Source organism: Euphorbia lathyris, chromosome 7 (genome assembly GCF_963576675.1).
Source record: "Euphorbia lathyris chromosome 7, ddEupLath1.1, whole genome shotgun sequence".
Classification (NCBI taxonomy): domain Eukaryota; kingdom Viridiplantae; phylum Streptophyta; class Magnoliopsida; order Malpighiales; family Euphorbiaceae; genus Euphorbia; species Euphorbia lathyris.
The window spans coordinates 71,454,724-71,473,562 of record NC_088916.1 but is presented as its reverse complement, the minus strand read 5'-3'; positions in this window follow the sequence as shown (position 1 = coordinate 71,473,562).

Genomic DNA, 18,839 nt, shown 5'->3' with positions numbered 1-18,839 from the left:
CCTTAATACATATATTATACATTATTTACATAATTATTCCTATATAGAGGTATAGTTTCTAAAGGTGGGACTTGGATTATGTATAACAATTAACATTTGGGAGGTTATTCTTATTTATAACCGGCCCAAGTTTGGATCGAAATTTTTTATAACAAATTGGAGGTTATTCTTATATAGAGTATTCCTATATAGAGGTTTTACTGTACTTTGGAAGCCTATTTTCACTCAACATTGTCCTAGCTATTTCGACAATAGTTCTATTTTTCCTTTCAACAACCCCATTTTGTTGAGGTGTTCTAGGAGCAAAGAAATTGTGGTCAATACCATAGGTTTCACAAAATTCATCAAATTGTTGGTTTTTGAATTCTCCACCATTGTCGCTTCTAATGTGAGCTACTCTTAGGTCTTTGTCATTTTCAAGCTTTTTAATCAATGTGGTAAACATCTCAAATGTTTCATCTTTGCTACTCAGCAGGATGATCCAAGTATACCGAGAGAAATCATCTACAATGACCAAGGAAAATTTCTTACCTCCCAAGCTGAGTGGCTGGATAGGTCCGAAAAGATCCAAGTGTAGTAATTCCAATGGTCTCTTGGTTGAGACAATATTTTTGCTCTGAAATGACTTTTTAGTTTGTTTGCCTTGCTGACAAGCTTTACACAATTGATCTTTTTCAAATTTTAATTTGGGTAATCCCTCAACTAATTGCTTTCTAGCTAATTTGGCGAGAAGGTCCATGCTGACATGCCCAAGTCTTCTATGCCATAGCCAGGAGTTATCCTCTTTAGACACTAAGCATATATTTTTGGAAAACTGTTTTTTTAAATTTAGCATGTATACATTTTCTACACGAGGGGCAATTAAAACCAATTCATTTGTGTTCCCCTCGAGTATTTGACACTTAGTATCATCAAATACAACCTTTCTACCGCTTTTGCAGAGCTGAGCTACACTTAGTAGATTGTATTTGAGACCTTTAACTAAGGAGACTGACTCAATGGTTGGATTACCTCCGATAGTACCTGAGCCGACTATCTTACCCTTCTTGTTGTCCCCAAAGCTTACACTTCCACCTCGTTTGAGTTCTAGTGTGATGAACTGTGTTTCATCACCTGTCATGTGCCTTGAGCATGCGCTGTCTATGTACCAAAGTTTTGATATCTCCACGCATGTCAAGCTGACCTGCATTTTAAACTATTTGTTTTTAGGTACCCAATTCTTTTTGGGTCCTTTCTTGTTAGTGTAAACAGGTGCAAAGTCATATTTCAACTTGTGACGACATACTTTTATAGTGTGGCCAGGCTTACCACAGAAGTCACAAAAAGGTACCCTTTGAGGGTTGTACTGAGTATGGTCAGCATTGTTGTGTTGAGCATGCCAGCATACTTTTGTGGAATGCCCTTTTCTTCCGCAGAAGTCACATTGGACAATCCGCTTGTTATGCCAACACACATCTTTTGTGTGCCCCCTTTTTCCACAACACTCACATTGAGTGAATTGCTTATGCTGACTAGTACTTGCGTACTCAGCATGGGGTTTATTTTTACTTGAGCCTTTCACTTGACTCTGTAAGGTTGTGACATCGCCTGCTGAGTGATTTTATTTTGTTATTGCATTTTTTAGTTAGCTTATATAAATCACTCAGGGCATTTACCATCTCATTTCTAAACAAAAGTAAGGGTGTTACCTCATTAATGTGTACCTCCTGGTCAGTTTCATCAGAGAGGTCATTATGCTCAGATTGAGAATGGTCAGCATCGTCAGCCATGAAGCATATGTTGGCTGTTTCATTTGCATCAGCTTCAGATGAGGTTGACTCATCACTATCGCTCCATGTTGCTACCATAGCCTTTTTGCTTCCCTTCTTCTCCTTCTTAAGGTTGGGACAGCTTGACTTGATGTGCCCAGTTTGATGGCACTCAAAACATGTGACAGACTTGGAGCTGTCCTTCTTGTATTTGTCACTCGACTCAACTTTGTATTTGTCACTTCTTCTGAATGACCTTTTGCCGTTTCTGTCATTTCTTCTGAACAGCTTCTTCATCTTTCTAGTGAACATAGCCATTTCCTCATCATCAGTTGACTCAGCTTCAGTCGAGTCAGCTTTCATGACAAGTGACTTTTGTTTCTTGTCTTCTGACTTTTCTTTCTCTTTAGCTTCAAAGTTTTTCATAGAAATTTCATGGGTCAGCAGGGATCCGATCAACTCATCATATTTGTAGGTAGTCAAGTCTTGAGCTTCTTCTACAGCTGTTTTCTTTGCTTGTCAGCTCTTAGGCAGACTTCTCAGAATTTTCTTCACCTGTTCCTCTTCAGTGAAGTTCTTTCCAAGCCTTTTGAGCTCGTTTATAATGTTTGTGAATCTTGCGTTCATTTCTGAGATGTCTTCATTCTCATTCATCTCAAACAGCTCGTAGAGTCTTATATGCTGATTGACTTTAGACTCCTTAACTTTGCTTGTGCCTTCATAGGTTACTTCAAGCTTCTTCCAAATCTCCTGAGCTGACTCACAACCTGAAATCTTATTGTATTCTGCAGCATCTAGAGCACAGTGAAGCATATTTATAGCCGAAGCATTATTTTGTAATTTTCTGAGGTCATCCTCTGTCCACTCAGCTTCACTTTTAACAATTTTCTCATTGTTAACAGTTTTGTATGGCATATGTCGACCTTGAACAATTGCAAGCCATGCACTCATGTTTGTGGCTTGAATAAAGTTCTTCATCCTATTCTTCCAGAATGTATAATTTGACCCAAAGAATAGGGGAGGTCTAGTGATTGATAATCCCTCAGGGAGTATCTGTGTTGTTTGGTTCCCGGGAAGGAAACGAGTGCTATTCTCACCCATTTTTTGGGATCAGCTCAAGATTGTTAGATCTTTGAGTAGTGAGCTTATGCTCTGATACCACTTGTTGGTCCCGTGTGATTAGTTCCAAGGGGGGGTTAGGAACTAATATAACTTTTTCGTGTTTAATTTGATAAGCTGACTTATAAATTTTTATGAGTTGGTGAACTCAGCTTTTGGTCAGCTTGGTGAGATATGTTTCAAGACAGCTTTAGTCAGATGTTGACTAAGGTTGTTTTCTTGTAAGTTAGGAATTGACACTCTTGGAGGTCAGCTTCTAACTCAGCACCACTTATTTACTCAGGGTCAGCTTAGGCAATTTATATGCTGAGTAAATAAAACAAACAACACATGCAATTTATATATATATTAAGAGAGAGTTAAGAGATTACTCAGTATCACTTATCCTGGTTCGGCCTCTCTGCCTACGTCCAGTCCCCATAGTCCTCCGGGCTTTTTGAATCCAATACTGAGCTCTTTAACGGTAGAGCACAAACCGATTACAAGGCAGTTGAATATGCAAGAGTACCTTCCTCTATTCGTCTACTCAACTCCTACTAAGGGCTACAACCCAGCACCTAGATTTCTCTACCACTGAATGCTTACAACCAAGCACTCAGCACGGCACTCTCAATATTACAATTGATAAACACTTGTTCTCTTTTCAGTAAAGAACACTTTAGAAGATTACAAAGAATCACTCTAGCATTTACACAGGGAATATAAAGTTTGGTGTAAGATCTTTCTTGTATTTGAGTGCTTTGAAATTGTTTCTTTCTCTCTTATGTTTTTCTTTTTGTTAATCGGCAATGATCCAAGGTTCTTGATTGTCCTTTTATAGATGGAAATCTGCAGATGGATCATTTGAATTGTTTTAGCCGTTAACACCAAAACGGCTCTTTTAGGGAACATCTTCTGGTCAGCTTCAGACTGTTCAGGCCATTCCCTTCCTCTGTTTTCTTCAGGCGTCAGGCTTTGTCTTCTTGCGTCAGACTTGTCTTTTTGTGCCAATTGTCTTTTACCAATAATCCATTGACCCATACATCTCGGAATCTGTCTTCTGTATATTTCCAAGATTTCAATTATTGGTACAGAGGGGCGGTAATCATTGTCCTTTAGCAAACGACTCTTTCATGCTGTCCTAAAGATACACTCAGCTTTGTTAGACGAACGTTAACGCGACTTCTTATGGTGAGCTTTATTCTCTTTGTGTTAGGTTGTTATGACTTGGTCTTTTGGTGCTAAGGTTAATTTCACTCAGCTTGATATTTTAGGCTTCCATGCTGACCTTCATTTCACTTAGCTTATTCTGTTCATCTCATGCTGACGTTGTCCTGTCCTTATCTTTATATATATATTTGTACTCAATATTGAACAAACAGATTAGTATAATAAAATCAAAGCACTTAAATTTAGTTATCCCTTAATCATGGATGATTTTGTCAAATCAAAATCTTATGGAAAGGTGTTTCAACATATAGGTCAGCTTGATCTCATCTTTTAGTACGTGGTCTCTGATGAAGTGATGCCTTATGCTGACATGCTTCATCCTGCTATGTTGGATTGGATTTTTGGACAGATCAATGGCACTCTTGTTGTCACATTTGATCTCTATTGTTCCATTCTTCACTCCATAATCCTCAAGTTATTGCTTTATCCATAGAACTTGAGCAACACAGCTTCCAGCAGCCACGTACTCAGCTTCAGTTGTAGATAGGGCTACAGATGATTGCTTCTTGCTGAACCAAGATACTAGACAGCTTCCAAGGAAATGACATCCTCCCGAAGTGCTCTTACGTTCTAGCTTATCTCGTCCATAGTCAGCATCATTATATCCAATGAGTGTGAAGTCATTTGAAGTTGGATACCATAGACCTGCATCAATTGAGCTCTGTAAATATCTAAAACTTCTTTTTACAGCCGTTAGATGAGATTCTCTGGGGTCAGCTTGATATCTCGCACAATAACATACTGAGTATTGTATATCAGGTCTACTAGCTGTGAGATAAAGTAGGGAACCTATCATACCTCGATAGAGTTTACTATCTATTGACTTACTTTTCTCATCTTTGCATAGGACAGTATCAGTACCCATAGGGGTTGATATTGGTTTGCAATCTACCATGCTGAATTTCTTTAGCATCTCTTTGGTGTACTTGGACTGACTTATGAAGATACCATTCTTACCTTGCTTGATTTGGAGTCCGAGGAAGAAGTTGAGTTCCCCCATCATGGACATCTCGAACTCAGTTTGCATCTATTTGCTAAATTCTTTGCACAAAGATTCGTCAGTAGCACCAAATATTATATCATCTACATATATTTGTGCAAGTAGGGTATGTTTCCCCTTTTTCTTAATGAACAAGGTTGTGTCAGCTTTTCCCCTGACATAGTTCCTGGTTAGCAGGAAGTTGGTCAACCTTTCATACCAAGCTCTTGGAGCTTGTTTTAGGCCGTACATGGCCTTTTTGAGTTTATAAACGTGGTTTGGAAATTTTGGATCTTCAAACCCAGGAGGTTGATTAACATATACCTCTTCGTTTATGAAACCATTAAGAAATGCACTTTTAACATCCATTTGGTACAACTTAAAGTTCATGAAACTGGCATAAGCACACAATATACGTATTGCTTCTAACCTAGCAACAGGTGCAAATGTTTCCCCATAGTCAATACCCTCTTGCTGACTATAGCCTTGGGCTACAAGTCGAGCTTTGTTTCTTATTACATTTCCATGCTCATCTAGTTTGTTTCTAAACACCCACTTAGTTCCTATAGGCTTTTGATTCCTAGGTTTAGGCACTAAATCCCATACCTCATTTCTGGTGAATTGGTCGAGCTCTTCTTGCATGGCATTGATCCAATATTCATCGTGCTCAGCATCAGCAAAATTCTTTGGCTCATGTATTGAGACAAATGTAACATTGCTGAGGTATTTCCTAAGCTGATCTCTGGTCATCAGCTTGTTGTCAGCAGCATCAAGAATGGACTTTTCTGAATGTCCTCTTGGGATTTTTATTTCTTTAGGCAATGTTGAGTCGTTTGGAATAGGTGTTTCTACAATCTCTACAGGAATAGATTGGTCAGTGAATGTTATTTCAACTTCTTGCTTACCTTTGGTCAGCCCTTGTATTGATGATTCAAAGGCTCCATTTTGATCAGCGGAAGCTGAGCTTGGTTCATCTTCAATGAGCTGAGTTGACTTTCCTGCAGGGTCAGCTTCATCGAACTCAATATGGACAGACTCTTCTACAACCTGAGTTCGTTTATTATAGACTCTATATGCTTTGCTGTTAGTTGAGTACCCTAAGAAGATCGCTTCGTCAGCTTTAGCATCAAATTTTGCAAGATTGTCCTTTGTATTGAGTATAAAGCATTTACACCCAAAAGCACGAAAGTACCCAATGTTGGGCTTTCGTCCTTTCCAAAGTTCATATGGAGTTTTCTTAAGTATAGGTCTTACTAGAGCCATATTCAGTATATAGCATGTTGTGTGGACAGCTTCACCCCAAAAGTACTTTGGAAGCCTATTTTTGCTCAGCATGGTTCTAGCAATTTCGACAATAGTTCTATTCTTCCTTTCAACAACCCCATTCTGTTGAGGTGTTCTAGGAGCAGAGAAATTGTGGTCAATACCACTGGTTTCACAGAATTCATCAAACTGTTGGTTTTTGAATTCTCCACCGTTGTCACTTCTAATATGAGCTACTTTTAGGTCTTTGTCAATTTCAAGTTTTTTAATAAGTGTAGTAAACATCTCAAAAGTTTCATCCTTGCTACTCAGCAAGATGATCCAAGTGTACCGAGAGAAATCATCTACAATGACCAAGGAAAATTTCTTACCTCCCAAGCTGAGTGGCTGGATAGGTCCGAAAAGATCCAAGTGTAGTAATTCTAATGGTCTCTTGGTTGAGACAATATTTTTACTTTGAAATGACTTTTTGGTTTGTTTCCCTTGCTGACAAGCTTTACATAATTGATCTTTCTCAAATTTTAATTTGGGTAATCCCTCAACTAATTGCTTTCTAGCTAATTTGGCAAGAAGATCCATGCTGACATGCCCAAGTCTTCTATGCCATAGCCAGGAGTTATCCTCTTTAGACACTAAACATATGTTTTTAGAAAACTGTTTTTCTAAATTTAGCATGTATACGTTATCTACACGAGGGGCAGTTAAAATCAATTCATTTGTGTTCCCCTCGAGTATTTGGCACTTAGTATCGTCGAATACAACCTTTCTGCCGCTCTTGCAAAGCTGAGCTACACTCAGTAGGTTGTATTTGAGACCTTTGACTAAGGAGACAGACTCAATAGTTGGGTTACCTCCGATAGTACCTGAGCCGACTATCTTACCCTTCTTATTGTCTCCGAAGCTTACACTTCCACCTCGTTTAAGCTCTAGTGTGATGAATTGTGTTTCATCACCCGTCATGTGTCTTGAGCATGCGCTGTCTATGTACCAAAGTTTTGACTTCTCCACGCATGTCAAGCTGACCTGCATTTTAAACTATTCATCTTTAGGTACCCAATTCTTTTTGGGTCCTTTCTTGTTAGTATAAACAGGTGCAAAATCATATTTTAGTTTGTGACGACATACTTTTATAGTGTGGCCATTTTTACCACAGAAGTCATAATAAACTACCCTTTGAGGGTGATGCTGAGTGTGGTCAGCATTGTTATGTTGAGCATGCCAACATACCTTAGTGGTATGTCCTTTTCTTCCGCAGAAGTCACATTGGACAATCCGCTTGTTGAACCAACACACCTCTTTTGTGTGCCCCCTTTTTCCACAACATTCACACTGGGTGAACTGCATATGCTGACTAGTACTTGCGTACTCAGCATGGGGTTTATTTCTTTTTGAGCCTTTTATTTGACTCTGTAAGATTGTGACATCCTTTCTAAGTTTTTTTGACTCAGATTGAACCTCCGTGACAAGCTTATGCATTATTTGCATGTTGGTATGTAAATCTGAGTTGTCCTGGAGAAGATATCGGAGGTCACTCAGCTTGACCTCTTCAATCTCGTCACACCGCCTGCTGAGTGATTTGATTTTCTTGTTGCACTTTTTAGTTAGTGTGTATAAATCACGCAAGGCATTTACCATCTCATTTCTAAGCAAAAGTAGGGATGTTACCTCATTGTTGTGTTTCTCCTGGTCAGTTTCGTCAGAGAGGTCAGCTTGCTCAGATTGAGTGTGTTCAGCATCATCGGCCATGAAGCATATGTTTGCCGTTTCATTTGCATCAGCTTCGGATGATGTTGACTCGTCACTGTCACTCCATGTTGCTACCATTGCCTTCTTGTTTCCCTTCTTATCTCTTTTTAGGTTTGGGCAGCTTGACTTGATGTGCCCAGTTTGGTGGCACTCAAAACATGTGACGGACTTGGAGCTGTCCTTCTTATATTTGTCACTAGACTCAGCTTTGTACCTCTCACCTCTCTTGTATGGCCGTTTGCTGTTTCTGTCATTTCTTCTGAACAGCTTCTTCATCTTTCTAGTAAACATAGCCATTTCCTCATCATCAGTAGACTCAGCTTCTGTGGAGTCAGCTTTCATCACTAGAGATTTCTGTTTCTTATCTTCAGATTTTTCTTTTGCCTCAAAGTTTTTTATAGAGATCTCGTGGGTCAGCAGGGATCCGATCAGCTCATCATATTTGTAAGTAGTCAAGTCCCGAGCTTCTTCTACAGCTGTTTTCTTTGCTTGTCAACTCTTAGGTAAACTTCTCAAGATCTTCTTTACTTGTTCTTCTTCAGAGAAGTTCTTTCCAAATCTTTTAAGCTCATTTATAATATTTGTGAATCTTGAGTTCATTTCAGAGATGTCTTCGTTCTCATTCATCTCGAACAGCTCGTAGAGTCTCATATGCTGATTGACTTTTGACTCCTTGACTTTACTGGTGCCTTCATAGGTCACTTCAAGCTTTTTCCAAATCTCCTGTGCTGACTCACAACCTGAGATCTTATTGTATTCTGCAGCATCTAAAGCACAGTGAAGCATATTTATAGCCGAAGCATTATTTTGTAATTTTCTGAGGTCATCCTCTGTCCACTCAGCTTCGCTCTTAACAATTTTCTCATTGTTAACAGTTTTATATGGCACATGTGGACCTTGAACAATTGCAAGCCATGTACTCATGTTTGTGGCTTGAATAAATTTTTTCATCCTATTCTTCCAGAATGTATAATTAGATCCAAAGAATAGGGGAGGTCTAGTGATTGATAATCCCTCAGGGAGTATCTGTGTTGTTTGGTTCCCTGGAAGGAAACGAGTGCTGTTCTCAGCCATTTATGGGGATTCACTCAAGATAGTTATATCTTTGAGTAGTGAGCTTAGGCTCTGATACCACTTGTTGGTCCCGTGTGATTAGTTCCAAGGGGGGGGGGTTAGGAACTAATATAATTTTTTTCGTTTAGTTAATATGCTGACTTAGTTATTTGGTGAGTTTGTCAACTCAGCTTTTGGTCAGCTTGGCCAAATATGTTACAAGACAGCTTTGGCCAGATATTGACTAAGGCTGTTTTATTAGTAAGTTAGATATTGACACTCTTGGAGGTCAGTTTCTAACTCAGCACTTGAGATTACTCAGAGTCAACTTTAAACAATTTTATATGATGAGTAAACTTCACACACAACACATGCAAATATATATACTGAGAGAGAGTTTAGAGGTTACTCAATATCACTTATCCTGGTTCGGCCTCTCCGCCTACGTCCAGTCCCCAGAGTCCTCCGGGCTTTTAGAATCCAATACTGAGCTCTTTAAAGGTAGAACACAAACCGATTACAAGGCAGTTGAATATGAAAAAGTACCTTCCTCTATTCGTCTACTCAACTCCTACTAAGTGCTACAACCCAGCACCTAGATTTCTCTACCACTGAATGTTTACAACCAAACACTCAGCACAACACTCTCAATGTTACAATTGATAAACACTTGTTCCTTTTCAAATAAAGAACACTTTAGAAGATTACAAGTAATCACTCTAGCATTTACACAAAGAATGGAAGATGGGTGTAAGAACTCTTTTTGTATCTAAGTGTTTTTGTATCTTTTCTCACTTGTACTTTTCTTTTTGTAAATCGGCAATGATCCAAGAAGTTTGATTGTCCTTATATAAGGAAAATCTGTGATGGATCATTTTGAAATGATTTAGCCGTTGATGTTAAAACGGCTCTTTTAGGGGATAGATTTTGGTCGGCTTCAGACTGTTCCGGCCATTCCCTTCCTCTGCTTTCCTTTAGACGTCAGGTTTGTCTTCTTGCGTCTGGCTTGTCTTTTTGTGCCAGTTGTCCTTTACCAATAATCCATTGACCCATACATCTTGGAATGTGTCTTCTGCGTATTTCCAAGGATTCAGTTATTGGTACAGAGGGGCGGTAATCATTGTCTTTTAGCAAACGACTTTTTCATGTTGTCCTGAAGAATCACTCAGCTTCTACTGCGTAAATCATTTGTCTTTGACAATTTCTAGGCTGAGTATATTTTTAGTCAGCTCAGCTTCGTAAGACAGTTGTTGTTGCGGTTTCTTATGCTGAGTTTCATTTTGCTTTTCTTTGTTGGACTTTTATGTCTTAGTCTTTTGATGCTAATTTTGATTTCACTCAGCTTGATACTTTAGGCTTCTATGCTGACCTTCATTCTACTTAGCTTGTTCTGTTCATCTCATGCTGACTGCTTCTTGTCTTACTTTTTATATTTATCTTTATTTATATTTATACTCAACATTGAACAAACGGATTAGTACAATTAAAATAAAGCACTTAAATTTAATTGTCTCTTAATCATGGATGATTTTGTCAAATCAAAATCATGTGGAAAGGTGTTTCAACAGTTTTCTTAAGAATAGGTCTAACTAAAGCCCTATTGAGTATATAGCACGCTGTGTTGGCAGCTTCACCCCAGAAATACTTTGGAAGCCTATTCTCACTCAGCATTGTCCTAGCTATTTCAACTAACGTTATGTTCTTCCTCTCAACTACCCCATTTTGTTGAGGAGTTCTAGGAGCAGAAAAATTGTGGTCAATGACGTTGACTTCACAGAATTCATCAAACTGTTGGTTTTTGAATTCGCCGCCATTATCACTACGGATGTGAGCTAATTTTAAATCTTTGTCATTTTCAAGTTTTCTTATCAGTGTTGAGAACATCTCAAAAGCTTCATCCTTGCTACTCAGCAAGATGACCCAAGTGTACCGAGAGAAATCATCTACAATGACCAAGGAAAATCTCTTACCGCCCAAGCTGAGTGGTTGGACAGGTCCGAAAAGATCCAAATGTAGTAATTCCAATGGACGCTTGGTTGAGACAATATTTTTACTTTGAAAAGACTTTTTGGTTTGTTTACCTTGCTGACAAGCATTACATAATTGATCTTTCTCAAATCTAAGTTTGGGAAAACCCTCAACTAATTGCTTTCTTGCTAATTTGGCAAGGAGGTCCATGCTTACATGACCAAGTCTCCTATGCCATAGCCAGGAGTTATCTTCCTTTGATACTAAGCATATATTTTTTGAAAAATTCTTTTCTAAACTCAACATGAACACATTATCAACATGAGGGGCAGTTAAAATTAATTCATTTGTTTTTCCCTCGAGTATTCGACACTCAGTGGCATCAAATACAACCTTTCTACCGCTGTTACACAGCTGAGCCACGCTCAATAGGTTATATTTGAGACCCCTGACTAAGGAGACTGACTCAATAGTAGGGTTACCTCCGATAGTACCTGATCCTACTATCTTACCCTTTTTGTTGTCTCCGAAGCTTACACTTCCACCTCTTTTATGCTCAAGTGTGATGAACTGAGTTTCATCACCAGTCATATGCCTCGAGCATGCACTGTCAATATACCAAAGCTTTGACTTCTTCGCGCACCTCAGGCTCACCTGCATTTTAAACTCATTGGAGTGTTCCTCTTGATCAGAACCATCTGAGAGGTCAGCTTGCTCAGATTGGCATTGGTCAACAGATTCATCAGCCATAAAACATATGTTTGCTGACTCCGTGTCATCAGCTTCTGATGAGGTTGACTCATCACTGTCACTCCATGTTGCCACCATTGCTTTTCTGCTGCCTTTCTTTTCTTTCTTTAGAGTGGGACAACTTGATTTAATATGCCCAGTTTGATGGCATTCAAAGCATGTGACAGGCTTTGAGCTGTCCTTTTTGTATCTGCTGTCGCTGGGCTCAGCTTTATGCTTATCACTTCTTCTGAATGGCCTTTTACTGTTCTTGTCATTCTTTATGAACAGTTGAGTACTAAAACCGAGTACTCAGCACTACTCTCACAATCTTTACAATTGATACAAATTTATTCTTTCTAGATGAAGAACACTTTAGATGAATACAAATTCAATCTAGACTTTTACACAGAGATAGGATTTGGGTGTAAGAATTTGCTTTTTCTTGTTTGTATGTGCTTGTATGTATGCTTTTCTTTTTGTACTTTGGCAAAGGATCCAAGTGATGAACTTGTCCTTTTATAGTGAAATCTGATGCCTCTATCATTTGAATTCGGATGTATCTGTTGAATTCAAACGGTCTTCTTGCGTCATTCACTGGTCAGCATACAGTTTTGCAGGCCAATCCTGTCGTCTGATTTTAGCAGGCGTCAGGCTTGTCTTCTTTCGCCAGGTTCGTCTTCTAGCGCCAGTTTTGTCTTTTAGCCAAATACCAGTTGACCCATGTGTCTCGAAACTGTCTCCTTGCGTAATTCCAAAGCTTCTGAATTGGCGCAGATCCTTATCGGTTTTTGTCTTTTAGTTAACGGATCATTGACGTTGTCCTGATGAACACTCAGCTTGACTTTAATAGACGTTGCCTTCGATCTTTGTCTTTGGTGAGGCTGAGTCATGTTCTACTCAGCTTCTTCGGCCAGCTTCGTCTTCAAGCGTTTGTTCTCAAGAAGACTTTTCTTTTATTATACTGAGTTGTGTTCTACCCAGCTTCTGTAGCTCATGCTGACTTCGTCCTGTCTTACTTTTTATTTCTGTTCTCATTTATAATTATACTCAATATTGAACAAACACATTAGTACAATTAAATCAAAGCACTTAAATTTAATTGTCTTAATCATGGGATTAACTTAAATAATTTTGTCAAATCAAAATCATGTGGAAAGGTGTTTCAACAAATATGAACACTCAAGCATTGTTAAAATGGTTACATGTTTCTCTCTTATCATTTTTATTATGAATTTCTGTTAATTAAATTCATTTTTTTATAACAATAATAAAAAGTGAACCTCAAAGCCATTGTTAAAGTGTAATATATTAGTATATTTATATAAAAAGTTATACTAACTAATGTATGATAATATACTAAAAATACAGAAAATATAAAATAATTAAATGCTAAATCAACAAACACTGATGATATTAAAAGTTAGAATTTGCTTCTTATAACTTTAACTCTGTCTTAATTTTTTATCTGTACTGTACCGACATAAACTCTAGGAGCATTCACATGTAGGAATATGTCAGAAATTATAATAAAAATTATGATTTGATTTTAATTATCAACTTAAAATTTTGGGCCAAACCATATCTTGATATGGTAACAAAATCTTTTAATCAACTAAATGGTTTAATATTCAAATTCTAACAAACTCATGTATTGATTAAAAATTTCAACATATAGCAAGATAAGTCTGTATGGTATAGTCTTTTAGTCCAGGTGGTATTTATAACAGAGTGTTAGGAAAAAATAAAAGTTATTCTTATTGAAACACCTTTCCACAGGATTTTGATTTGACAAAATTAATTAAGTGAAATTAAATATTCTAAAACACACTAAGTTTAAATGCTTTGATTTATTGTTACTAATGTGTTTGTTCAATGTTGAGTTTATAATTTATTATAAGACATAAAGATCATAAGGCTCAAGCCCTATATGGAAGTCAAGGCCCAAGTCAAACAAGCCCAAGATCACTCAGCCCGCGTATTTCAAAACGCTGCCGTTGAAGTGATGAAACGCATGCTGAGCAAAGAAGGATCCAGAAGATCCACGTAGACAACTTCGGCTAGAAGCTGCTGAGCTGTCTCGACAAAACGTACAAGACAACCGCTGACCACAAGACAGCTTCCAGACAAAGTATTTCCTCTTTTAGTAAAGATCAGAAGACGCAGCAAGCTGTCTGGTTGACGTTATCTAAAATAGAGGAACATACTGTCACACTGACCGAAGAACAGAAGATGCTGGAATCTGATTGGCCAAGAGAACTGCTGATAGACTGAGTGGAAATGACCTGTAGCCGTTTCCCTCCAACGGTTATTTCGAAATTCGAAATAACCAGAAGCTCTCACAGCTCTCTATAAATAGAGCATTCAGAATCCACATTCAATAGAGAACTTTGAGCTAAAGCCGTTACGCTGACCAAACGTGTATAAAAGTTCTCCATCAAAAGCAAAGCAAATTCTTACACTACAAGCTTATTCATTTGTGTAAAAGTCTAGAGTGATTGATCCTCAATCATCTAAGGTGTTCTAGCAATTGTTGTTTAGGACAAATCTTAATCATTTCTAGGAATAGAAAGGAGAAGCTAAGTACTCGGTTTTAGTACTTAGTGAATTAGAATAGAAGTGAGTAGAGGTATAGAGGAAGGTACTCTTGTTATACTCAGCTTCTGACTTGTAAAGGGTTTTCGAGTCTCTACCTTTAAAGAGCTCAGTAGTGAATTGGAAATCTCGGAACGTGTTCTGGGGACAGGACGTAGGCTTAGAAGAAGCCGAACCTGGATAACTCCGCTGAGTGAAGTATTTCTAACCCTTAACTCCTTAATATATTGCTTGCTTAAAACAAACTAAAAATGACCAAGTAAAAGAGGTCAAGCTGAGTTGTGCGCTACCAACGAGTTAGTTCAGGAATAGACTCTAAGTGCTATTTCCTGACCTAAGCAACGAAGCTGACCTAGTCACTAGTTGACTAAGCCAGTGTCTTGCTGATTGCTAAGTGCCGCTGTTACATAATCTTTTCTCAAAGGAAAGAAATCTGCCCTAATCATTTTAAAAAGGTAAAATAGTTCCTAACCCCCCCCCCCCTTGGAACTATATTTGCAACCTTACAAGGGACCAACAAGTGGTATCAGAGCTTAAAAGCTCATTACTAAAGGTCTAACAACCTTGAGTTGATCCATACCATGGGTGAAAACAGCACTCGGTTTCTCCCTGGAAACCAGACAACTCAGATATTACCTGAGGGGCTGTCCATTACTAGGCCTCCCCTATTCTTCGGATCAAACTATACCTTTTGGAAGAATAGGATGAAGAACTTCATTCAAGCTACAAACATGAGTGCCTGGCTATCTATAGTCCAAGGCCCGATTGTACCTGTGAAAGTTGTTGCTGGCTAGTCAGTTGTTAAAGCTGAGATTGAATGGACAGAGGATGATCTCAAGAAGCTTCAAAACCATGCTTCGGCTATCAATATGCTTCACTGTGCGCTCGATGCTGCAGAATATAACAAAATCTCAGGTTGTGAGTCGGCACAAGAGATCTGGAAGAAGCTGGAAGTCACCTACGAGGGAACAAACAAAGTAAAAGAATCCAAGGTGAATCAGCAGATGAGACTGTACGAGCTGTTCGAGATGAACAATGATGAGGGCATTTCAGACATGAACGCAAGGTTCACCAACATCATTAATGAGCTCAAGAGACTTGGGAAAATCTTCACTGAGGAAGAACAAGTCAAAAAGATACTCAGGAGTCTTCCAAAAGACTGGCAAGCAACGAAGACAGCAGTTGAGGAAGCTCAGGATTTAACCACCTACAAATATGACGAACTCATCGGTTCATTGCTGACCCATGAGATATCCATGAAAAACTTTGAGGTGAAGGAAAAATCTGATGACAAGAAGCAGAAGTCACTTGTCATGAAGGCTGACTCCACTGACGGGAGTTCAACTGATGATGAGGAGATGGCCATGTTCATAAGAAAGATGAAGAGGCTGTTCAGGAAGAACGACAAATATTCTAAAAAGCCTTACAAAAGGTTTGATAAGTATAAGGCTGACTCAAGCGACAGCAAATACAGAAAGGACAGCTCAAAGCCCATTACATGCTTTGAGTGCCATCAAGCTGGCCATATTAAGTCGAACTTCCCCACGCCGAGGAATGAAAAAAAGAATGGGAAGAAGGCAATGGTGGCAACATGGAGTGACAATGATGATTCTTCATCAACTGAAGCTGAGGCCACAGAGTCAGCAAAGATACGTTTCATGGCTGACGAACTTGCTGAACCATGTATTTCTGAGCATGCTGACCAATCTGATGAGTCAGATAATGAAAAGCAATCTAATGAGGTAATCTCACTCTCTCAACTCAGAAATGAAATGGGTAATGCCCTGAGTGATCTTTATACACTTGTCAAAAAGTGTAACAAGAAGATTAAGTCACTCAGCCGGCGCTGTGATGAGGTGGAAGAGGTCAAACTGAGTGACCTCAGATACCTTCTTCAAGACAACTCAGTTTTACATGAAAATATGAAAACCATTCATGAGTATGTGTCTGAAGTCCAGTCAGTTTCAAAGAAACTGAGGAAGGACATCAACCATTCAGAACTAATTAAAGGTTCCAAACAAAAACAATTTTCCTCTGAGAACTCAGTATCAAGGTACTCAGTACCAAGGTACTCAGCAGAGTCGAAATTCCCAGCAAAGAGTCAAGTGTGACTTTTGTGGAAAGTTAGGACACACCACTAAGGTGTGCTGGCACGCTCAGCACTGGGGTGCTGACAAGTTAGTAAAGAATCCTAAACAGAAGGTCAGTTGTGACTTCTGTGGAAAGAATGGCCATACTGTCCATGTATGTCGCCATAAAATAAAATATGATGTTATACCTGTTGCACCTAACAAGTCAGGACCCAAAAAGAATTGGGTACCTAAAAGTAACTAGTTACAATGCAGGTAAGCCTGAGATGTGCCAAGAAGTCAAAGATGTGGTATATTGACAGCGCATGCTCAAGGCATATGACGGGTGATGAAACTCAGTTCATCACGTTTGAACGTAAACGAGGAGGGAGTGTAAGTTTTGGAGACAACAAGAAGGGTAAGATAGTAGGCTCAGGAACCATCGGAGGTAATCCTACTATTGAATCTGTCTCCCTAGTCAGCGGACTCAAATATAACTTACTCAGCGTAGCTCAGCTATGTGACAATGGGAGAAAAGTTATATTTGATGCTACTGGATGTAAAATATACGAGGGTAAAACTAATGAGTTAATTTTAACTGCCCCTCGGATAGATAATGTCTTTATGCTAGACTTAGAGAAAAAGTTTTCAAAAACTGTGTGCTTAGTAACAAAGGAAGAAAATTCCTGGCTATGGCACAGGAGACTTGGTCATGTAAGCATGGACCTCCTGACCAAACTAGCAAGAAAGCAATTGGTTGAGGGACTGCCTGAACTTAAATTTCAAAAAGATCAATTATGCCACGCCTGCCAAGCTGGAAAACAAACCAAACAATCTTTTCACAGTAAAAACATTGTCTCAACTAAACGTCCGTTAGAGTTACTACACTTGGATCTCTTTGGTCAAGTCCAGCCGCTGAGTCTGGGTGGAAGAAGATTTTCCTTGGTCATTGTAGATGACTTCTCTCGGTATACGTGGGTTATCTTGCTGACCAGCAAGGATGAGACCTTTGAGACATTTTCAAACTTGGTCAGAAAAATTGAAAATGAGAAAGACCTAAAATTAGCTCATATCCGTAGTGATAACGGTGGAGAATTCAAAAACCAAAAGTTTGTTGAATTCTGTGAAGCCAGCGGCATTGACCACAACTTCTCTGCTCCTAGAACGCCTCAGCAAAATGGGGTTGTTGAAAGGAAGAACAGAACGCTGGTTGAGATTGCCAGGACAATGCTGGATGAGCATAGGCTTCCAAAGTATTTTTGGGGAGAGGCTGTTAACACAGCATGCTACATTCTTAATAGGGCTCTAGTTAGACCTATACTCAAGAAAACCCCCTATGAACTTTGGAAAGGACGGAAGCCCAATATTGGATACTTTCGTGCCTTTGGCTGTAGATGTTTTATTTTAAATACCAAAGATAGCTTAGCAAAGTTTGATTCAAAAGCTGATGAAGCTATCTTTCTAGGCTACTCAACAAACAGCAAAGCATACAGAGTTTTTAATAAGAGAACTCAAGTATTAGAAGAATCTATACATGTGCAATTCGATGAAACTGACCCTGCAGGAAGATACCAGCCGCTGATAGAAGATGAACCAAACTCAGCACCTGCTGATCAAGAACCAGCTACTGAGTCCTTCACAAAATGGCTGACCAAGAGTAAGAGTGAACCTAAGATTACTTTCACTAACCCATCTACTTCTGCAGAGAATGTTGAAACACAAATAGAACAAGACATGAATCTACCCAAGGAGATAAGAGTCCCAAGAGGGCATTCAGAAAATGCAATTCTTGACTCAGCTGGAAATATGCTGATGACAAGGAATCAACTAAGGAAGTATCTCGGCAATGTAGCTTTCGTCTCAGTTCGGGAGCCGAAGAACTTTGCCGAAGCTGAGCATGACAAATTCTGGATGAATGCCATGCAAGAGGAACTCAACCAATTCAGGAGGAATAATGTATGGGAGCTAGTGCCACATCCAAGGAGCCAAAAGACCATTGGAACGAGATGGGTCTTCAGGAACAAGCTGGATGAACAAGGAAACGTAGTCAGAAACAAGGCAAGACTTGTAGCTCAGGGCTACAGTCAGCAAGAAGGTATTGACTACGGTGAGACCTTTGCCCCAGTGGCAAGGCTAGAAGCAATTAGAATTTTATGTGCATATGCATCTTATATGAATTTTAAACTGTTTCAAATGGATGTTAAAAGTGCATTTCTTAATGTAGTAATAAACGAGGAGGTCTATGTCAATCAGCCTCCAGGGTTTGAGGATTCTAAGTTCCCAAACCACGTTTACAAACTCAAAAAGGCTCTGTATGGTCTCAAGCAAGCACCACGTGCTTGGTATGAGAGGCTGACCAAC